At 57.4% G+C, this 23018-nt stretch overlaps 2 long non-coding RNA genes across 2 annotated transcripts; one reads left to right on the plus strand and one right to left on the minus strand.

Annotated features, from left to right (window-relative positions):
* The first annotated feature begins 966 nt into the window (after positions 1 to 966).
* Positions 967 to 12852, plus strand: LOC132662850 (uncharacterized). The gene is made up of 3 exons (XR_009602741.3): positions 967 to 1492; positions 5743 to 5831; positions 12769 to 12852. It is a non-coding gene; the product is annotated as an uncharacterized LOC132662850 (long non-coding RNA).
* Positions 12738 to 15342, minus strand: LOC132662848 (uncharacterized). The gene is made up of 2 exons (XR_009602739.3): positions 14376 to 15342; positions 12738 to 13903 (listed from the first exon to the last, which is right to left on the minus strand). It is a non-coding gene; the product is annotated as an uncharacterized LOC132662848 (long non-coding RNA).
* Positions 15343 to 23018: the final 7676 nt, after the last annotated feature.

The following is a 23018-nucleotide window of genomic DNA, read 5'->3' on the forward strand; positions in this document are numbered from 1 at the left end:
GTCCCCTCAATTCCTGTGTTAAAGCTCTAACCGCAGTGTGACCGTCAGAAGGTGACTGTATTTGGAGAGAGGCTCTTAAAATTTTTCTTTAAATTTATTTATTTTGAAAGAGAGAGAGAGAGCCCAAGCGGGGAAGGGGCAGACAGAGAGGGAGAGAGAGAGAATCCCAAGCAGGCTCTGCACTGTCGGCGCGGAGCCCGATGCGGGGCTCGAACCCAGAAACCACGAGATCGTGACCTGAGCCGAGATCGAGAGTCAGGTGCTCAACCGACGGAGCCACCCAGGGGCCCCAGGAGAGAGGGTCTTTCAAGAGGCAATAAGGGAAAATGGAGTCATCAGGATGAGCCCTGATCCACCAGGACCGGTGTCCTCACAAGAAGGGGGAGTTGGCATCCGAACGCGTACAGACAAAAGTCGGTGTGAGGACACGGGGAGCAGGTGGCCGTCTAGCAGCCGGAGAGAGGCCTGGAACAGACCCTTCCTTCGCGGCCTTCAGAGGGAGCCAAGCTGCTGCCGCCTTCAGCTCAGACTCCTGGCCCGCAGGACAGTGAACGACACGTTTCTGTTGGACTTTGTTTGTTGCAGCCGTCCCCACCAAACTCGTGCCCTGCCGGTTTCCAAGACGCTGCGGAGAAGAGACGGGCTCCGAAGGGAATTCGCCTGTTTGCAAAGCAATGAAGCGACCGACTTCGGCTCAGGTGTGATCTCGCGGTCCGTGAGTTCGAGCCCCGCGTCGGGCTCTGTGCTGACGGCTCGGAGCCTGGAACCTGCTTCAGAGTCTGTGCCTCCCTCTCTCTCTCTGCCCCTCCCCGACTCACACCCTGTGTATCTTTCTCTCTCCCTAAAAAATAAGTAAGCGTTAAAAAAATGATGAAAATAAAATAAAATAAAATAAAATAAAATAAAATAAAATAAAATAAAACAAAATAAAATAAAATAAGGAACCGAGTGGAAAAAAAGCGAGCCAAGTTCCGAGGAGGGGGGCATCGTCAGAAGTGCTACCAGCCTGGACGAAAAGAGGCCGTGAGCTTTCACGACTTAAAACCAGATCTAGGCCCCAGCGGGAAAGAAAGCAGGTGGAAAAGTCGGCTTAGCCCCCAGTGAGGGCCCTTGGGTCTGCAATCAACGTGGCCAAGGACGTGATGGAAGTCTACCCAGAGGGCCACTGGAGGGCCACCGAGAACAGGGGACAGACGGAGGGCCGAGGGAGCGCAGTGGGGCCCACGAGAAAGCATTTCCTTCACCCGGGGGAGGTGGCCCTCCCAGCGTCCACCCTGCAGGCCCCAGGATTGCTGTGCGTGGTGCCTCCCATTCCTAGCCCTTCCAGAAGGGAGTGTCCGTGGGTGTGCCGTTCCTGTCCCCCCACTGAGTGCCGGGCGTGTGGGTGCGTGTGCGAGGGCCGCCGTAACAAAATACAAGACTGAGTGGCTCATCAGAAATTCACTTTCTCGCAGTCCTGGAGTCTGAAAGTCCAAGATCAAGGCGTTGGCAGGTTGGTGTCTTCTCAGACCTCTCTCTCTCTCTGTCTCTCTCTCTCTCCTTGGGGGGTAGGCAGCTACCTTCTTGCTGTGTCTCACATGGTCCCTTCCCTGTGTGCACGCACGGGCTTCTAGTGTCTTTCCGTGTGCTTTCCTTCTCACAAGGACGCCGGTCCTCTTGGATCGGGACTCACCGCCATGGCCTCGTTTTAAGTTCATTACCTCGCGTAGGACCTTAGCCCCGGTTACATCCTAGCTGGGGGCTAGGACTTCCGTGCGAATTTCGGGGAGACACGATTCGGTTGATAACCGCGTGTGAGACCAGCAAGCTTTCCCCCTACTTACAGATCTCTTGGTCGAGAGAGGCATGGTCCCAGCTCACTCACTAGGGTTGCGTTCAGCTCTGTGCAAGAGGGAGGAGTATTTGCGGCCAAGACGGTGGATGGGTCAAGGCTGTCTTCCCCAGGAGAGGGTCACCCACCCCTGCCCCGTTGCCATGCGCCGTGCAGGCCTCACGAGGGGTGCACTCCCCCCCCCCCCCCCACGCCGGGCTCAGCCCCACGACTTGCTTGCTTCTGCTGGTGAATCCAGAGGAGTGACACCGGGCTGTTTCGAGAAGCTTTCCAGAGGCATCACGTGACTTAGCCTGGCCTAGGCCCCCCTCCGCAGAGAGCAGCATGCTCTGGAGAGGGCGTGAGGGGAGCTTCCCTGCTGCAGACAACACAGGTCTAATTGGCAAAGCTTCTACTCATCCTGAGACCTTTTGTATTTCCACATCCCTCCATTTTCAAATGTTCCCCGTCCTCAAATCCATCCATTTTCTAGAAGAGATACCGGGCAAGTTTGGCCTCTCAAGACACCAACTATTCTTTCAGTCCACAAAGACTCACGGAGGGCAAGGCGCCCAGGAGGTCACCACAACGGTCACATCTGAACACAGACGTGGGGAGCAGCCTTCGTCCCCAGGCTGTCTACAGGCGTGTGGGGATCATCTGCCAGGGCCCAGCCTGGGCTGACCCCTCCGGGCCCTCGCACGGGAACGCTGTGGCTCAGAGTGGTTAAGTGACTTGCCCGAGGCCGCTCGGCTAGTAAGGAGCAGAGCAGGGGTTTGAACCCAGCGCTGTCTCGCCAGGGTGCTGTGTGCGTACTGGGTTCTCCTGCTTCACCCTGTAAGTGTCTCTAGATATTTGGGAAATAGATGAATACAGTGCCCCGTGGCTCCTTCGGGAAATTAGGGGGTAGGGTAGGATGCATTAATCGAGGTCCACTCCTCTTTTCAAGCCTCCTTCCGCCGCCCTCAGAAAATTGGATGTTTTTAAGGCAGAATACCGAAAAGATACAAAAATACTAGTGACGTTGACATTAAGGAGAGGTGCCAATGCCCAGCTACGGTCCTTCCATCAGTGGCTCGCTTCCCCTTCCCAGGGACCGGCTGAGGTCACGGGCCACCATCGTTCCCATCTTACTGCTGAGGAAACTGAGGCACAGAGTGGGTTACCGCTGTGCTTCTCAAACTATCTGTGGTGGAGGAAGGTTTAGAGAAAATTTTCCAATCTGCCGGGAACAGTACTATTGTAATGTATCCAATCACAACGGGATGCGCACGTCGACAGCAGGACCTGGGCAAGTGTGGACCACACTTTGGGTAGCATGGGGTCGGTGGTTTGCCAAAGGCCACACAGCTGGTGAGGGACCCGGCCAGGAGCTGGATTCGAGTCCTTGACCGCTTACCTGGAGAAGGGGCTGAGGAAGGTTTGGCCACTGAGTACAATTCATGGTCAGTACCTGAGTATCTTAGGTTTTTGTACCTCTCCTTCCGCCTTCTAAGAATGTAAAACACCACGAAATTGACAGCCACTGAGAGTTCAATGGATACTTTTGGAATTAATGAAGAGTGACTAAACAGGTAAGTGATCGGACACAAATCGTTCTTACATGTCAATTGCATGTGCGAGTCTAAGCAAATCCGTGGGGTGTGGAGACCCAGGAGGGGATCCGACTCCTCCAAATGTCAAAGGTGGTCGTCTTCAGGGGTGGCTGGCCGGCTCAGGTGGAAGAACGTGCAACTCTTGACCTTGGGGTCATGAGTTCAAGCCCCATGTTGGGTGTAGAGATGACTTAAAAAAGTAAAATCTTTAGGGGCGCCTGGGTGGCTCAGTGGGTTGGGCATCCGACTTCGGCTCAGGCCATGATCTCACGGTTCGTGAGTTCGAGCCCCGCATCGGGCTCTGTGCTGATGGCTCAGAGCCTGGAGCCAGCTTTGGGTTCTGTATCTCCCTCTTCCCCGCTCGCACTCTTATCCCTCTCTCTCTCACACAAAAATAAATGTTTGAAAAATTGTTTTAAATAAACAAATAAATAAAAAATAAAATCTTAAAAAATAGTTTTTTTAAGTGGTCATCTTCAAGTGATGGGACTAAAAGTGGTTTTATTTTCTTCACTGAGCCCATCTGCATTTTCTCGAATATCTGTAATAAGCGTGTCTTACTTTTGTAGCAAGAGGAAGGGTATTTGGGGGGAAATAGACAGTCCTGGCTCGAAGTTTGCTTCCAGTTCAGGTGGAGAAAAAATGGTCGACTCGCGGAGAGTAAGGATCCTGGCAAACAGAAGGAGCTTAATACATGTTTGAGCTCGATCCCAGTCACGGACTAGGAGGAAGACCCTTTCTAGGAAGGGCTCTTTTCTTTGCCTATTTCTTCACCTCCTGCCTCTGCAGGTGCCTTGTCGTGGCCAGGGCCAGGCCGCCTGGACCGAATCCCTCCATCCGGTGTTGGGTCCATAGCGGCCGCAGTCGGCCCTCACGTGGGTGGCAGAGTCGGTCACTGCCTGAGTGGGTTACGTCTCCCTGCAGTGGTCTGAATACCTAGTCTGTTCAGTTTCCAGGGGGTGGGGGCAGAGAAGAGGCCAAGCAGTTGGCTTTGGTTTCAGGCACGAAGGGCAAATGGAAAAGGTCAGATCTGGGGAGAAAGAATCTGGAGGTAAACTCTAATACTCTTGGAGATTTAACAATATTTTCTTGTGCCCGAGGGCCAACCAGGTATTGGACGTGGTGGGGAGAACACAGAATTGCGGGGCACCTGGGCGGCTCAGTCGGTTAAGCGTCCGACTCTTTATTTTTTCGCTCAGGTCACGGTCTCACGGTGCGTGGGTTCGAGCCCTGAGACGGGCTCTGGGCTGATACCGAGGATCCTGCAGGGATTTAGGGACTTTTATCTCGAAGGCAATGGGAAACCATGAAAGGTTTAAGTAGGAGACTAGAGCGGTCAAGTTGAAATTTTAGAGTAGCTCTCTGATTGCCCCATGTACATGTCCTGGATGGAGAGCAAGCCTGGAGGCCGGCAGGACAGCAAGGAGGCTGCTACTCTGACTCGGGTTGGTGGGGTAGCAGGTGGAGAGAAGTGACAGATGCAAGGTGGTCGGATGGAATGGACAGATCTGGGCAATCGACTGGACGCGGCGGGGGCACCTGGGAAAGGGGGAGGGGATGGGAACGATACCGAGGCTTCAGGACAGGGTCTCTGGGTATGGAGAAGGGGTCTCCGGGTATAGGGAAGGGGTCTCCGGGTATATAGGGAAGGCGTCTCCGGGTATAGGGAAGGGGTCTCCGGGTATGGGGAAGGGCTCTCCGGGTATATAGGGAAGGGGTCTCCGGGTATATAGGGAAGGGGTCTCCGGGTATATAGAGAAGGGGTCTCCGGGTATGGGGAAGGGCTCTCCGGGTATATAGGGAAGGGGTCTCCGGGTATATAGGGAAGGGGTCTCCGGGTATATAGAGAAGGGGTCTCCGGGTATAGGGAAGGGGTCTCCGGGTATATAGGGAAGGGGTCTCCGGGTATATAGAGAAGGGGTCTCCGGGTATAGGGAAGGGCTCTCCGGGTATATAGGGAAGGGGTCTCCGGGTATAGGGAAGGGGTCTCTGGGTATGGAGAAGGGGTCTCTGGGTATAGGGAAGGGGTCTCCGGGTATATAGGGAAGGGGTCTCCGGGTATATAGGGAAGGGGTCTCCGGGTATATAGAGAAGGGGTCTCCGGGTATATAGGGAAGGCGTCTCCGGGTATAGGGAAGGGGTCTCCGGGTATGGGGAAGGGCTCTCCGGGTATATAGGGAAGGGGTCTCCGGGTATATAGAGAAGGGGTCTCCGGGTATAGGGAAGGGGTCTCCGGGTATACAGGGAAGGGGTCTCCAAGAGCTAGACGGGGAGAATCTGGGAAGAGTAGTCATAGTTTTCATCTCTTGAATTTTGTTTTGTTTGTTTGAACTTTAGCTCAGTGCCATGGAACAGGACCACAGGAAAGATAAGACCCTGACCCGGAGAAGCTGGAATTCCCACATATGGAGAAAGAGCCTGTGAGGGTAGGTCTGTAGGGGTCTCCCTGGGAGCACACTGGGAATGGGGAGGACGGCCAGGTGGGTGGGAGGGCTGCAGGACCTGGAGGGGGCCCCTGTGGACGGGTCAGTGCTAAACGGCCATAGGACCAAGGCTTGGCCTTCTGTATCTTTCACCTCTCTTCCCACAATCCTGTGTGGCAAGTTGTCCCGGCTTTGCGCCCTGCTGGCCCTCGGCCTCTCCTGGCTCTCCGATCAGCTGCCCCCTCTTAAGCTACAACCAGAATACGACCTGATGCTCCCATAAGAACACCTCTCGGCGGGGGGGAGGAAGACTCTCCCTTTCACATTTTACCTGGATTCCTCCTGCCCTGAGACATGTCTCAGCTTAGAAGGTCCCCTCCCGGAGGCCTTTCCTGACCCCCTAACACCGGGCTGGATATGTCTCTCCTGTGCTGAAGAGACGATCTGGATGGCCCCGTGGGGAGTGGATGGACATTTGGACGGTGGTCAGCTGGGGAAATGGATGAACGGACGGGGATGGATGGCTGAGTAGATGAGTCAGTGGATGGATGGATGAAAAGGATAATTGGTTAATCAGACGGCAGAAGAGCAGCGGGCGAATCGGTTGGGTGGAAAGCAGGTAGATTGGGTCGATGAGTGGGTGCGTAGGGGTGGATGGAGGGCGGTAGGTGGGTGGGCAGAAGGCGCCTGGATATAAAGGAAGAGCAAAGAGACGAGCTTGGCTCAGGCTTGTCGAAGTTTGTGGAGGGTCAGTGGTGCCCAAGGAGGAGGTGGAGTAGGGATCTTTCTCCCCTAACTCCTCCCTCGGACCCCTCACGCTCCTCCCTGCACCGAGGCGAGGGGTGGGGACTCAGTTCTGGGCGCTTCAGCCAGGAAAGTAATCGGCACCTGCTTCCTTCCCGCTTCTCTTTCCCATAACTCACCACCCTATGAATGTTTTGGGTCGATGGTCCTGATCCTTGACAGTGACTTGAAGTTTGGGGCTGAGCTAAGAGACTCGGGTCTCTCTTTATCCATTGTCCCGCCACGTCCTTGCCTTCTGCGTCCCCGAGTCCTTCCGGCAGAGAGACAGGCGGATGCCCAGCCTGGCCGCACAGGGCTGGACAGAACGCACAGTCTTAGGCCCAAGCCCTGTGGCCCTGGGCCCCCAACCAGCCCGGGTCCCTGCTGCCTGGTGACCACCTCCCCCCCCCCCCCCCCCCCCCCACCGCCCTCCCGGCAGCTCCGATTTTTCCAGCTCGGGTTTGATCGCCTGCCAGGATCTCCCAAATGTCAGCTGCCGTGTTAGCATCTTTAAGAGAGCGCTCGAGGCGATCTTTAAGCAGGGAGGCTGGGGCCCCATGCTGATGAGAGGAGCCCCGTTCCAAGCTGATAGTTCTGCCTGCTGCCTCCCCAGCCTCTGCTCTGGGAGCCTGTGGTCCCTTGCTCTTTGGGCCTGGACAGCACCTGGGTTTATTTTTAAGCCCGGGTGAATCAGGGTTTTGCCAGGAGTTGAGGTCAGTCGCCTGAGCTAAGGGGTCAGCTGGGAGCCCGCAGAGGGCAGGGAGGGGCCCCTCCTGTCACGGCTCCACCCCCCAGCACAGCATGGCCTGACCCCGAGGCGTGGATAAATATTTGTTGGTCCAATGCATGCCTGAGCCGCCAAAGCTCTCTGAAACGATGCAGATGATAACAGGGTGCTTTCTCCCCTCCCCTCCCCTTGAGGGGGAGATGCTCGAGGTGACGGAAGATGAGAAAAGTCAGACCGACAGGCCTAGGCTGGTGTATCCCATCTAGCATGTGGGTGCTGGGTGTTTTGGGGAAAGTTGCGGGTCCTCTCTGAGCCTCAGCTCTCTCATTAGTGAAATGTGCCAAAGGATAGAATGCCAGCCTCGTAGAGTTGTTGGAAGGATCCACTGAGATCATGAGGGAGGAACACGGGGTACAGTCCCTGAAACTTAGTAGGCTCTCAAGGAAGTCCCTCCCCACCCCGCGGTTTTTGGCATGGGCCCTCCTTTCTGCCCCCGATGGCCTTCCCTACACCCTCTGCCCTGTCCTTCCAGATCCCGAGTAGGTTCCCCCCCTGGGGCCCCCTCCTCACCTGTCCGGTCCAGGCACGGCTGACGCGCCTCCTCAAATCCCCCCCACCCCTGGACTAAGTTCAAGCCTCAACCGGAACCCATGCGAAGTGACTGATTTCTGTTCCAAGCCAAGTGTCGGCCAATTTCTTGAGGGCAGAAACTATTTGTATTGATTTCTAGATCTCTGGAGTCTTACACAGGGCCTGGGACACAGTACAGAATGAATGAATGAATGAATGAATGAATGAATGAATGACTAGCTAGCTGATCTGAGCAGAATCAAGAGACCTTTCTGGCTGGTTTCACTAATAAGAGAGTGGATGCCCCCAAAGGCTGAGCCCTGCTAACCCCTTCAAAAGAACTGTCCCTCGGGTTGGTAAAGGGCTGTTGCGTTCCTAAGGTTTCCATGGGTTTCCTCCAATCCTCAGAGGACGGGGACAATTATTCTCAGTTCTCAATTGCTCAACGGTCACACAGCATGTTATGGGGGAGGCAGGAGCAGTCCCTGGTCCACACAGTCCTTTCGGTCCTCGATCCCCGGACTGGTGGGGCATGGCCCATATCATGGGAACCTCTGGAATCGATGGGCTGAACTGGGGCGGGGGGCGGGGGGTGGGGAGCTGGTGCACCTCCACAGAGAGGAAGGATCAGCACCCAGTGCACACGGACATACGTGTTTCCTAACTAAAGAGTGTAGATAACAAGACTCAGAATGGTTATAGACTACAAATAAAATGAATAGGTGATTGGACGGTGGATGGATGGACGGACGGATGGATGGATGGACGGATGGACGGATGAATAAGTGGCTGGCTGGCTGGCTGGTAGATGAATTAAGATGGGAAAATGGATAGGTGAATGGGCTCATGAATGGATGGGTGGGTAAGTGGATAGCGGATGGATGGATGGATGGATGGATGGGCGGGGATACGGATGAGAGGGTAGATGATGGGTGGTTGGGTGGGCAGCAATGCCATTCAACAAAAAGCACCCCAGTTGGGGGTCAGAGAATCTTGCCATTGCCCTGATCCCACCCCTAATGCCCAGTGGGACTTGTAGTAAGTCTTCTGGCCTTTTCTTGACCGTCAACTTCCTCATCTGTCTGAAAGGGAAATGGTCTCTGCCCCCCCCCCTCCCCCCCCACCATACGCAAAGATCAGAAAGGATTCCTGGGCTGTGAGTACTCCTGGCACCTTGGCCTCCCCAACCCTACCGCCCAGTCTCACCCTGCCCACGTCCTGTCCTGTCATGAGTTTCCTCCTTCCCGTGCCCACGGGGACCTCCCGCGCAGCCTCTAGCAACATTTTCTAATAGGGGCTCAGGGGATTCTGTTCACAGCGAAGTCCAACACTGCAAACATCCTCAGTCCCCTGAGTCTGGTCAAGCCTGACTGATACGGGCTGGAAGTTAAGAGGCCATTTCTGAGGTCAAGATGTGGATTCCGATCCCAGCTCTGGCACTCAGGGCTGTGGGGCCCGAGGCAAGTCACCGCACGCCCCCGAGCCTCACTTTTCCCATCTGGAAACAAGGCTGATAGGAGCACCCATCTCCTGGGGTACCTAGGGGGGTCCGTGGCAAGATACACGTGGGTGCTCAGCCCAGCGTGGGGGGGTGGGGGTGGGGGGGGGGCCCAGGCTGTGCTCAGGGAGACCTAGCCACTCTTGCTATTATCTCTACCCTGGAGCCAAAAGACCAACCACCGGGCTCGTAGAATGAGTGCCCTTTATTCAACAAAGGTCTGGGTGCGTGGAGGTTTCTGGAACAGGGAAGTTCGAGGGACCCAAGAGTCCCAGGGGAGCGGCAGGCCCCCAGCCAGAGCAGCAGGCTGTGACCCACCTCTGTTTCACATGCGCCTCGTCCTGGACAACCCAGGGCACAGGGCTTCCCATCAGCAGCTCGGTGACGCCGGGCAAGCACCCTGGCCTCTCTGGGCCTTGCTGTCCTCACCTGTAGAAGACAGGCTTCCCGGTTACCTGTAGCCGTTGCCATTCCTTCCCTGTCACCAGCGCTTTGCCTCCTAGCCAGGTGGGTGAGGCCAGCACCCTTCACTGCTGGAGATGCAAATGCTGAGGTCCAGAGAGGGTCTGAGTGCTGGGCTGGGATAAAAACACAGGCCCCTCCCACGCTTCGCTCCCGATCCGCCCTGAGTGCTCCAGCCGAAGCCTGGAGCTAAAGGTTGGCCTCTGGGGCCTTCAGTCGGCCCCAGATCCCTCCTGCCCACTACCCCTTGCCAGCCCCTGGTGTTTCCTGGTCAGTGGTCCTGTCCTTGTTACGTGTTGGGAGGTCACAGGGCTCTCCTCATGGGCGGCCGAGCCTTAAGAGATTATCACTGTCGCCCCGGCCTCCCAGGGGACCCCCAACACCTCGCAGAGCCAAGGGGCACCCATAGAGTCCATGGGAGTTTGGGCGCCCACGTGACCGGGCTGTGGGTCAGGTGGCCTCTCAGACCTGAGCTTGGGGGAGGTGCCCAGGTGGAGAGGAGAAGCAGAGGGGCCCTGAGGGAGCAGCAATGCAGGGTCCCAGCCTCCCCCAACCCCGGGTTCCCCCCTCCCCTTCCCCAACTGCTGCAGACTCTGGTTAAAATGGCACCTCCACCATCTGTCACCCCTCCCCCATTCCGTGGGCGCGGCTGTGACTCCAGGACTGGCTTGCTTCATAAACAGGCGGCTGGCGGGTCCCCAGGGCCAGGCGGGTGATGGGCCCGGTGCTGGCCCAGGGCTGCTGATCTGGGGAGGAGAGCAGGTACCAGGAAGGTTCCACGCCCTCCCACGGTGGCGTCCCGACCCCTGGAGGCTCCGGCCTGCACCCGCTCCTTCCCTGGCTTCTTTCGCTCACACCCTCCCTGGATCTCACATCTTCCCCGCCTTGCTTCTGCTGGGTTGAGAGAATTTCAAATCAATATCTGGGTGTAGAGGCTCCATAGACCCTCCTCAGAAAGTGCAGTCTCCCTGGACAGTAAGCACCAACCCCCTCCGGGCCCCTGCCTTACCACCGGGGAAACTGAGGCCAGAGAGCTGGGCAGTGGGGGCCCTGGGAGTGGGGGAGGACTCCCCCTCTCCCCCCACCCCCCCACCCCGGCTGCAGTTTGCCCCCTCGTCGGAAGCACTTAGGGGGAAAGGGGTGTCACAGGGGTCAAGTGCCCAGTCCTGAAACTGTAAACCAGCTTGCTGCCCTCAGTTTTCCCATCTGGGGAATGGGGGAGTCCAGACTGCTGGGAGAGGGTATCTTTTGCGCCAGAGAGCGAGCAGGGCCTCACCATTCTCTCTCTCACAATCCCCCAAGACTTGGGAGAGACCACACCGCGGCAGGAGGGCCAGTGGGGGGGGCAGGTGGGGGGGCATCCAGGTCAGCACCCTCCACGTCCCCCCCCCACCAGTCCCCGGGCTTCCCCCTCCCCCATCACCGCGGCCCGGCTGCCCCTCCTCTCTCCCGCTCCTGCCTGCCAGCTCCATCCCGAAAGCCCCCAGACCCCAGCTGCAGTGTTTTTACTGCTTTGACCGGCCGCTCAGCCTCCCTCCTCCCCCTCCTCCCCCTCCTCCCTCCTCCTCCACCTTTCCCCCTCTCTCTCTCTCTCCTCTCTCTCCTCCATCCTCTCCCCCTCCTCCTCTTCATCTTTCTCCCTCTGTTCTCCTCTCTCCCTCCCCTCCCTCCTCCTCTCCCTCGTCCCTCCCTCCTCCCTCCGCCCTCCCTCCCGAGCGCTCCCTCCCTCCCTCCCTCTCTCCGGGGGAAGAAAGGTCACCGTGCAGCTGATTACTCAGAGCTCAGTTGCTGTAGCAACCGGCGGGGGAAGTGGGACAGGCTGGCTTTGAGGACGCGTGAGGTCGGCCGCGGGCGGCTGGAGCCGGCGCGGGCCTCTGTGCTCCTGCGAGAGGGAGGCTGCCGGCAGCCCGGCTCCTCGGCCGCTGCGGGCCGGGCTCGGGGGTTTCATTTTTAATGAAGGGTTCGCGCACTCCCCTCGCGCACCCCTCCCCGCCTTCTTCCCACCTCCCCGGGGTCTGGAGGGGGAGTGCGCCCCTCTTGGGTTTGGCTGCCTCTCTCTCTCTCTCTCTCTCTCTCTCTCTCTCTCTGGTCTGGGGCTCCGTCCCTCTGTGTCTCCCCCTCTGCCAAGGTTCTGATGGCTTCTTTCTTTCTCCTCTCTCAGAGCTCAAAGGGACAGCCCTTTACCAACACACACACACACACACACACACACACACACACACCTCTCACCCACAGGCTGGGTAAGGAGCCCAATAAAATCCTCAGCACCCCCCAACCCCCCCCCCCCCAGAAGCCTTTGTCACTGGCCTGGGAGACCCGGGCTTCTTCAACAAGCCAGAGACAGGGTCCACAGAGGGTCCAGCCCTGCTCCCCCAGACACACTGGCATTCCCCTGGCACCCACTGGGGGGGTGGGGGGGGCTGCCCTGCCCTCCAGGAGCTTCTGGGCCCCTCTGGAAGGCATCTGCTCTGCTCAGAGAGGAAGCCAGACCTACAGGGGAGGGGGTGGCTGATGCCAGTGGGCAGGGCAGGGAGGGCGCCCGTGGGTGGAGAGCATCTCAGCCCCTGCTGTCTGTTGGCTCCTTCTCCAGCCAGGCAGCCCAGGGATCAAGGCCAGCTCCGAGCGAGGGCCAGCTCGGCAGTGACGGGACAGGGGCTCTGGAGCTGGGCAGGCCTCTGTTCCGGTCCCCATCCCGCTATGGGACCCTCCTCCCCCCGGTTCTCGGGAATGTAAAGTGGCTCAACCACTTTGGAGAACATTCGGCGGCTTTTTAGAGATTGAAACGTACACTTACCTTGGGACCTGGCCGCTCCCTCTAGGCATTTATCCCAGAGCAGTGGAAACTTGGGTTCATGCAAAGATTTATGCATGAGTCTTCAGAGGAGCTTTATTTGTGACAGGCAAAACTGGAAACAACCCATCAACAGGCACCCGGCTCGAAAGTTTGTGGTACATCCACACATAGAACACCTCTGAGCAGTAAGAAGAAATGAACTCTCGACACACCCAACAACGTGGAGGAATCTCAAGGTCACGACGCCGGGGGAGAGCAGCCAGGCAACAAAGAATGCATACTGGATGGTTCCATTTATAGAACATTCTAGAAAACGCAAACTAACCTGTCGACGGAAAGCAGCTCGGTGGTGGCCTTGGGACATGGGGGGCCAGGAGGTCCCACGAAGGGACGCTAGAAAACTTTTGGAGGATGGTGGCTATGCTCACCGTCTTGTGGGTGCGTACAGATGCCAAAACCCGTCACATTCTGCGATGCAAACGCGTGCACCGACTGTATGTCCGTAAATTGCAAAACCAGATTCCTGCCCTGCCACTCCCCGGCTGAGTGACCTTGGGTGGGTCACCTCACGTCTCCCGGCCTCGTGGAGAACAGTGAAATAATAAGACAGGCAGCCTCGCGGGACGGTTATGGGGATTCAGTAATATCACGTTGATTGCCTCCATCCCAAGCAAACCATGGGTGGCCCATCCAGGGCAGAGAGGGGCACGATGGGCCAGGGGCACAGAGAGGCCATGCCAGAGCCTGACTTGGACTCCCTGCCCGGTGCTCTTCCCACGGGGCCAGGCCAGGCTGCAGACCAGTGCCTGGTGCTCTTGATGCCACCAAGGCTCACAGCGGAGCTTAATGGAGAAAATCTCACTGGATGCCACTTGCCTTGGGTTCAGAGGCTGATACGAATCCCGCCCCCCCCCACCCCCTCGCCATGCTCTGTGACCACGGCCACATCACTGCCCCTCTCTGACCCTCCTCTTCTGGAACCCGCACCTGTCCCTGCACTAACCTGCAGCATGCTGGTTTCACAACCCCCCTGAGAAGGAGTCCGGGCTCTCGGGAGGTCCGTTGCGCGGACGAAGAACCCGGCCTGCTGAGTCTGGGAGAAGCGCCCACCACCGGCCCGGTGGTGGTAATCGGTGACATGTGCAGCCGCAATCCCGGGTTCCCGTCCCAGCTCTGGCATGGCCGAATGACCTTGGGCGAGTCACTGTGCCCTGCAGAGTCTCAGTTTCCTCATCTGTCAACTGGGGACGATAAAGGTACAGGAGGTCAAGCAGGTGTGGCCCTGAGCCAGGGCACGGATCATCACCAGTGTTCTTATTCTGTGGGCAGAGCCCTCTCGGTGACCTCCAGCTGCCTCTTCTGCGGCAGTGGGGCAGAATCTTCCATGGGACTATGCTGGAGCCCAGCAAGCAGCGGATTACATTTGCTGTGATAATTGCCCCCCCCCCGACACACACACCCCGCCATACATAGCCAGGAGGCCTGAGCAGGGCCCGTTTCAGCCCTGCAACCCAGTAGTCCTCCCTCCCCAACCTTGAACCTTCTCCCGGACACCTACTGTATGCTGGGCATGGACAGGCACTGAAGGAGAGGCCCTGTCCAGGGTGGTCAGGGCTGTGATCGGGGAAGTCCGAGGTCCGTGGGAGCCTGGAGGAGGCCCCTGACCCAGTCTGCTGTTAGGGGGAGAGGGCAGAAAAGGAAAAGAGGTCTCACCTGAGACCCAACGCTTGAATCCGAGTCAGCCAGGCAGAGGCTGTGGCGTTGCTCCCGGTGAAGGGCACGGTGGCAGGTGCAAAGGTCCAGGGGGTGAGAGTAAAACAGGGCTAATTAGAACAACTGAAAAATCCTCAGTTTCACAAGCAGAGATCTACAGGAAGTAGCACGGAGGGAGGGAGGGACAGAGGTCGCCGCGGGTCACACCATCCTGGGTTTGTGTTAGTTGCAGGGTCGTACTGAGGGTAATGGGAAGCCACAGCCGGTTTTAGGCCGAGGGGGGACACATTCAGAAGCACTTCCAGAAAGATCATTCTGGCTGCCCTGAGCAGAAGGGACCACAGGGGCAAGGGTAAGAGCAGTGAGGCAGGTGCTGGAGACGTGCAGGCAAGAGATGATGGGGGGCTGGTCTGGGGAGGCAGACAGAAGGGCTGAGTGGACTGACGGAAAAGACTTAAAGGGAGGGCTTGTTGGACAAAAAGGGGTGAGGGAGGAGAGCAAAGTAGGGGCGGTGGGTGGGTGGTGGGGCCATCTCTGAGTCAGGCCACGGAGGAGAAGGGGGCAGGGTGCTGTCTTCCCAGTCCTGGGTCCCCACAGCTCAGCCGGTGGCTCACGGTCAGCCCTGACCCCCAAAACTGCCCTCCTTGGGCCCCAAGGGGAGCTGTCCTGGATGAACACCACGGTCTGGGGGCTACGCCGCCTGTAGCCAGCAGAGGATCAAAGCCTTGGTCTGGACTGTCCACTTCCCGGGATGAGTCATCCCCGGCAAAGCAGAGGGAGGAGGGCGCGGCTCCAAACCCCGGTGGGTTTCCACTCTGCCTCCGGGCCCCCACTCTTGCTCCTTAGGTTTCGTCCTCTCTGAGATGGACAGATGCACAGGGACAGACGCGCAGCCAGCCCCGGGGGGGTCCGGACAGCTGAACAAACACCGCACGGGGGGCCTTCATCAATCACGAGACAATGAGGATGCGGGGGGGGGGGGGGGGGGGGCGGGGTGCGGGCAGCGGTGAGAGACTGCGGGTCGCTGGGCGGCGGCGGGGGGCGGAGGGGGGGTTCTGAGTAGGGCGGTGGTCCCGGGGTTGCGCCACTCACCCCAACCTCAGGCCGTCCCTCTGTCCCGGGGCTCCCCGCGCTGGAAAGTAAAGGTCCCCAAACTCAGCTTCCTCTTTGACCTCCCCGCCCCCATGCCCGCACCCAATCCTAAGCAAGTCTATCCCTCTCCCTCCCCACAGCCACCCCCAAGTCCAGCCTCACCACCTCTCCCCACACATCAGCCTCTTCAGGGCCTCCCTGTCTCCGTCTCCCCTCATCCCTGCCCCGCCCCGCCGCCCCCTGTACTCAGTGCGGCCGCAGGGAAGCCCACAGACTTTAAAGGACGTGACTGGGCCGGGACTGGCCCCCAACGGCTCCACGCTGCACCCACAAGGGCATGGGACCCTGGGCTCCCAGCACCAGCCCACACGTGACTCCTCTGCCACATCTGGTCACTCTGACCCCCCTCCCCCGCTTTCTACCCCTAGCACTGGTTTGCCTACCGCCCTCCAGACCTTTGCATTTGCTGTTCCTGACGCTCGGAAGCCCTTGTCCTCTGGCCTTCCAGGCTTCTGACTGATCCTTCAGGTCTCGCCCCCCACCCCCCCGCTGCCAACCCAGGCCACGTTCACCCCTCTGCCTTCGTCCCCTGGACTCCTTCATTCACACGTTCACTTGTGTCACCTCAGCTCTTCGGAAAGTTCCCTAAGGACAGACCCCGGGCCTCTCTCGTTGTACCTGTGTGTTCTGACGCCTGAGTGAATGAATGAATGAATGAATGAGTGAATGAATGCGGGAATAAGTGAAAAGTGGCCAGGGGCCCCTGGTGGGTGGGGACTATAGACAGGAGGCTACATTCAGTCCACACCCGCTGCCCTCTTAAGGACTCCCCAGGAAGGTGGGCCTCTACTCTCCCGAAGGGGAGAACTTCCCGGCCACCCAGCTGAAACGACTGAGGCAGGACATGGAAAGGGCCGGTCCCCCTCCTAACCCAGCAGAGGTGAGCCCAGGATCCTGATGCCTGAAGCCCCGCCCCCTAGTCATCCACCAAGGGACGGAACAGCATGGGGGGGGTGGTGCTGAAGTCAAGTAAAACCCAGTTCAAAACCCAGCCCTGCCACTTACCAACCGCAGGGCCCTGGGTAGCTTTCAGCTCTCTGTGCCTCAATTTGCTCATCTGTAAAATGGGAGAATAATGTGCACCTGCCTCATAGGACCAGCGTGGGGAGTCCACAGATTTGCGCCTGCTGTCAGTAGTTCAGGCCAACGTGCCTAGCAGATGGTATGTGCTCAATAAATGGCAGCCCCGCCCCCACGAGCATCAGGGCAGCTCCCGCCCTGAGCCAGGGGAAGGGCAGAGGCCAAGGCCCTGTTCCCTCTCTGACCAAAGATGCACCTCTATCTGTCTTCGTACCTGGGCTCCCTCCACCTCCGGCCTCCACCCTGCCTCCCTGCTGGGGCCAGGGACCCCTTCCTGTGCCCAGGAAGTCCATTCTGGTGAGGCCGGGCCCTCCATGACCTCTCGTGGCCTTCGAGCTTGGACAGCGCGCCGTCCTGTGTCTCCAGCCCAGCCACGGCCTGCATGCAGAACCGAGGCTCAGAAGCAAAGGTGCTCCCCAGAGCCCCCGACTCCCAGCTCGGTGTTCCTTGCTTGGGTCCTTGGACCACTCCTGCTGTGGGAGCTCTGGGGGGGGGATTCCCTTGGTGTGGGAAGGGCTGCTGCCCCTTTGGGCTGCGAGCTCCCCGAGGACAGGGACCACGACTGTCTCGTTCACTCTGTGGGCCCCCGCACAGGCCTGGAGCCTGCGAGTGAATGGGTAACACCATGACCCACCTGTCTCCCAGGGCAGCCTCCCACGAGGAGCCCGCTTTGGCCCAGCCCCGGTGGGGGTCAGCAGGCCCGGCCCCGCCCGGGGAAGGAGGTTGCCAAGGGTCCAGAAGCTTCCAGAAGTGTCTCCACAAAAAGGATCGAAGGAAGGAGAGGACAGAAGGGCAGGAAATGGCTTGCAGGTGGGCTGGGGGCACAGAGCCCCCTGCCCAGGCTGGGACGAAAAAGCCACAGGAAAAGGACACAGGTGGATGGGCCATGGGGGCTGGGGGAGGACAGGATTCAGGCAGGGAGCCTCAGCCACTTCCTTTGTGCAGAGGACTGACCTGCTGGTCCCTCCCTACCCACCCCCTCCGGTGCAGGGCCCTCCTTTCTGTCCCGGGCCACCAGCATCCAGCCCTGGGCCCAGCACCCAGGGGACACTCAGGAAACTTACTGATTCACCGTGTTCATGAATGAATGGAAGCTTTTATCAGCCATTCCTGACTTCTCCAGTGGTCAAGGAGAGGGGGTCAGTCCAGGGGGTCTGGAGATAAAGTGCAGAGAAAGCTCCCTGGTGTTTCACGAAGAACATCAACAATAGCGACGGCTATTATTATTACAGGCAGCGCTTCTGAGCCATCACTACGTGTCAGGTGCACCATATCTGAGTTATTTTCCCCCGCTGTCTTCCTCGCCACTCTCTCTGAAGGCGTGTTAGCCTCGTTTTACAGATGAGGAAACTGGGGCTCAAGAAGAAGCAAGGTCTTGCTCCTGGTCACCTGGCAAGTCAAGGACAGAGCTGACATTCAGATCAGAGGCTTCCCAAGTCTATGAACTCTGCTCTTAAAGATACATTCTCAGGCTGACGGCAAAAACACCTTCTCGCTCATCCATCCATTCATTCAATTACCCATTCATTCATTCAAGTACCCATTCATTCATTCAAGTACCCATTCATTCATTCAAGTACCCATTCATTCATTCCACAAGCCTTTCCTAGAATCCTCGTCATGCCAAGCCCTGTGCCAGGCACTAGGGCTATCGCGGCGAATGAAATAGCCACAGTCCCCAAGGGCTCAAGACTCTGCGTCTGGAGGGCAGCGCTCCACCCACATAATCAATTCACCATGATTGTGCAAAGTGCTGGGAAGGCCAACGCTGGGGTGCAAAGCTGGCATACGCAGGGGACCTGCCCAGTCGGGGTGGGGGTGGGGGCTCGGAAAAGCCCCCCCCCCACCCTTAGCGTGCGAACGACAGGAGGCATGGACAGGTGATAGACAGTCAAGGATAACAGACACAATTCTGATCTGAGCAGGCATCGTCCCGTGAGCCCCTTCCCTCCACAAGCACCTTGGATGGATTATTCTATAAATCTTGACCATAAGATGGAGCTATAGAGGTCGTGATGATCCTCATTAGACTCGGAGAGGTCAGCTACCATAACTGCTAAGGGGCAGAGTCAGGGTCGTCTAATCTGGGGGTCTCAGCTCCTGACCCTGAACCCAGGGTCTGCAGGAGAAGAGACCCTCCTGTTCAGTGGCTGGGGGTGAGCGGGAGTCGAGGGGACACAGTGCACACTTTCCTGGGTCACCTGCCAGTCTCCTTGGGCTGGAAAGGGCTCTGGGTTCAGAGGAGAATATTCAGGGAACATTCCTGAGCTCAAATCAGCTGGTGCTGCCAGGATGTCTATCTGGTCTCCTGACCAGCGTTTGAGAGCCTGCAGAGTGGACGTGGCCTTGAGCCGCGGGGCGGCAGAGGCTGCCATGCTCCGCGGAGGCGGCTGTGGGGCAGGGCTGCAAGGTGCCCGATGTCGGTCGCTTCTCCTTGTCTCCAAGCCCTAGAGAAAAAGCCTGCTTTCCTGTTTTTCCCTGGAATGGAGACAAGAGGGCTGAGATCCTCCCCAGCCTGGGCTGTGGGGCCCTGAGGGGGTGGGCTGGGGCTTGCTGTCTCTCGGTGCTTCTCCTCATCACCTAGAGGGTGGACAGCATGGGTCGGAGGCCCCCACAAAGCGGCCAGAGCAGTCCCAGGGCCCCTGAATCCCTTGGGAAAGGGAAAAGGACTCACCTATAATACCAGTAATAATGGCACATTTTACCTGAGCATGAGCCGTATATCCGGCCCCGTGCTGAGTGTCCCCAAAGTATCTCCTTGAATCCTACCTGGCAGAGACTTCTGGCTGTTGCCCAGTGTCCATTCTGCCATCTCCCCTTTATTTCTTTTTATTTTTAATGTTTCTTTCTTTTTGAGACAGAGAGAGAGAACGAGCAGGGGAGGGGCAGAGAAAGAGAGGAAGACACAGAATCCGAACCAGGCTCTGGGCTCTGAGCTGTCAGCACAGAGCCCGACGTGGGGCTCGAACCCACGAGCAGTGAGACCGTGACCTGAGCGGAAGTGGGAAGCTTAACCTACTGAGCCACCCAGGCGCCCCCTGCCACCTCCTCTTTAGTTCACAGAGCATCCCCTCCCAGGGTTTTAACGAGGCCCATGGCCGCCAGGCTAAATACTACATTTCCCAGTCTCCCTTGCAACGAGGTGTGGCCATGTGATCAGTTCTGGCCAATGGGACACAAGAGAGGTGTCTAAGTCCCTGCCAGATTGCCCTTAAAAGGAAGGCGTGGCCTCCACTCTTTAGGGTGCCCCTGACACTCACAGGAAAGAGTGGGGGCGGGGAAGGGGGGGGTAAGACTCCTCCACAGGATGGGAAAGACAGAAGGAGCGTGGGCCCTGGACCAGGTTCTAGAGCGGAACCCCCTCGACTGCCACGTAATGGAAATCGGCTCCTCTCTCCTCTAGCTTGGGTTCCCTGGGTTTTCCTAGACTAGCTGGGCTGCATCCTAACAGAGACCCTGAAGGTCTGAGAGGGAAATCCACATCAGCGGGGAACGGGTGAGGCCAACACTTGAAGAACTCAGGCCAAGGAAGACTGACCCAGAGCCCGTGCCCAAAGCCACCGGGTTGAACACGCTCCTGTGCCCACGGGATACTCAATCTACGACATTCAGGGGGATGGATGAGTAAACGAACAGCGGCCGGGGGTGCTTTCTAGCAAGGAGCTAACCCTGGGACCACTGATTATTTCCGAGCCCTAAACGTGATCCCATTTCCCCGGTAGGAGCTGCAGCATTTAACTTCTAATTCCTATGCCCCACATTCAAAGATGAGCGCATTGACAGTGTCTTCCAGTTTACAAGTGGCTTCATGTCCACGGTCACCTTTAACCTTGATCCCTTCCTATGAGGTCAGCAGGGGAGCATTGTGCTTATTCCGGTTTTGCAGGTGAGGGACCAGTATCTGCACACATTACCTGGCACATGATAACTGCTCGACATACGGCAGGTCTTCGGGTTCCTTTAATGATGCTTTCTTAGCAAGATGCTACCAGTGATGATTTTTTTAAAGCATCTTTAGGGGTGCCTGGGTGGCTCAGTTGGTTAAGTGTCCAGCTTCGGCTCAGGTCACGATCTCACGGTTTGTGGGTTCGAGCCCCGCGTCGGGCTCTGTGCTGACAGCTCGGAGCCTGGAGCCTGCTTCGGATTCTGTGTCTCCCTCTCTCTCTCTCAAAAATAAGTAAACAGTAAATAAATATCATTTTTAAAGAACAGAGGGATGTGGGAATGTAGTAGGAAGGGCCCACGTGCAGGACTCAGGAGACCCAGTGGCCACTGGACTGGTTGATGACCTTGAGATAACTCTTCCCCTCTCTGATATTTATTTCCCTGGGGTAATCAGGAAGGAAGTCGGAGGAGATGGCCCCTTCCTCTATTCTCATTCTGGGTTCTGCTCCTCTGAACCACTACGGTTGGCAGTGGCCAGGGTCCCCGCCCACTGAGGGCAGAAGCAGCCCCCTAGGTGGGGGGCAGCTATCCCGCAGCCCTCTGCCAGCATTTCCCAGCTCCCCTCCCGAGCCTGGCTCTGAGTCCTGGGACTTCGCCTGGCACTCTCTGGGCCTCAGTTTCCTCATCTGTAAAATGGGAATGATAGTAAAAGTAAGGACATTGCTCACAGAACCATCCTGTCCGTGACATGCATTTATGCATGTCGAGTACTTAGGACAGAGCCCGTCTCAGTAGCTGCCCGTCTGTGCGAGGCGTATTGTGGTTAGTGATCAGCGATTATCAGTAACACATTATTGGTCATTATGATGAACGGTTAATGGAGGTTTACAGGTGACTGCAAGAGAAAAGAGGACATTTGAGTGTCCAGAATGGCAGTTCTGTTGGAAAACCAAGGGCGGGGTCTTCATTGGGTGCCCCTCGGTGCCTCCCAGGGTCTGTGGGTTCCCTAGTCTGAGCACCTTACCCTGCCACTTTCTTTCTTTGCTAATTTTTCCCATCAGCCCCACTTGGGTTGGTCAGTTACGTTAGGAATGGAAATTCCCAGTCTCAGCATCAAGAAAGATCTCCAAGTTGCCTCGGCCAATCCTCTTCCTGAGTCATGGCTCTGTACACACACCCACCTATCCTTGGATACCTCCCCAGCTGGGTCACTCACTACCGACAAGGCTGCCCTATTAGTTTATCTTGTGAGGCAAAACCGGCCTCCCAGGGCAGCCTCTGCTGGTTCTGCCTTCAGGGTCCTCCCAGAACAAGTCCACACCCTCCGCTCTAGCAAAGAGCTGCAGCCGCTAAATTAGCTCCTCCCCATCTGAAACCTCCCTGGTGCCTCGACTCCCCTTACAGAGCAGGCGTGAGCACAGAGCACTGGCTCAGGGCGAGCCAAGTGACACGGCCCTGCAGACAAAGCCCAGGGAGCCACGCTGGCCTGCCGTGCCCACCTGCCCACCACCAGCCTGGGTCTCTCCTCTTGCTGTCCCTGGACCCTTCCCTTTTGTACCAAAACTGCAGGCAGAGGAAAGGCAAAGATTTGCCTGAAGCAAATACAGCAAATCCTTTCACAAACACACACTCCCCAGAAAGCTGGCTCCAAAGATAACCGGGGAGAGGAGGCCGACTTGATTAGATTTCTTTGGGGTCTGCGGCCTAATTTTGTTACATATCTTAGCTTGCTGGATTTCTCCAAGCCGTTCACGGGCTGGTGTATAAACTCTCATCTATGGGGGCGCCTGGGTGGCTCAGTCGGTGAAGCGCCTGACTTTGGCTCAGGTCATGATCTCGCGGTTCGTGGGTTTAAGCCGCCCGTCAGGCTCTGTGCTGACAGCTCGGAGCCCGGAGCCTGCCTCGGATTCTGTGTCTCGAGCTCTCTCTCTCTGCCCCTCCCCCACTCGCGCTGTCTCTCCCTCTCTCTCAAAAATAAATAAACATTAAAAAGAATTTTTTTTAAAAAACCTCTCATCTCTGGATGTTCTCACAAGCCCCTTGCGAGCTCTACTCCTGAGGTCACTGGTCCTGCGGACTACGTTCCTATTCTATTTCCATCGTTCTTATTTCCCTCTGCAAATCACTTGGTCTCCCTAGGCCTCAGTTTCTCCACCTGTAAAATGGGGGATAATAATTGTCGCGACCTCTTAGGGCTTTTTTTTTTCTTTTTTTTTTGAGTGTCCAATGAGGTCGACTATCTGGAGCCTCAGAGCCAGCCCCACGCATACAGTAGGTCTTTAATAAGTGTTCGAAACAATTGGCTCTCAGCTGGAAGATGAGCTTGATACGCTGGTAAAAGCTAGAATTAGGGAGGGATGAATCTCTTTCGTGAGAGGGGCTTGGTCCCGATGCAACATTTTGCCCTTTCTGGTCCCTGAGTCAGTGAGTGTCAAACTTGACTCAGCTTTACTTTACCCGAGGGGGCTGTAAAATGCAGAGTCCCAGGCCGTGTGCTCAGAGAGCCTGATTTAGGAGGTCTGGAGA

Source organism: Panthera onca, chromosome D4 (genome assembly GCF_046562875.1).
Source record: "Panthera onca isolate mPanOnc1 chromosome D4, mPanOnc1 haplotype 2, whole genome shotgun sequence".
Lineage (NCBI taxonomy): Eukaryota > Metazoa > Chordata > Mammalia > Carnivora > Felidae > Panthera > Panthera onca.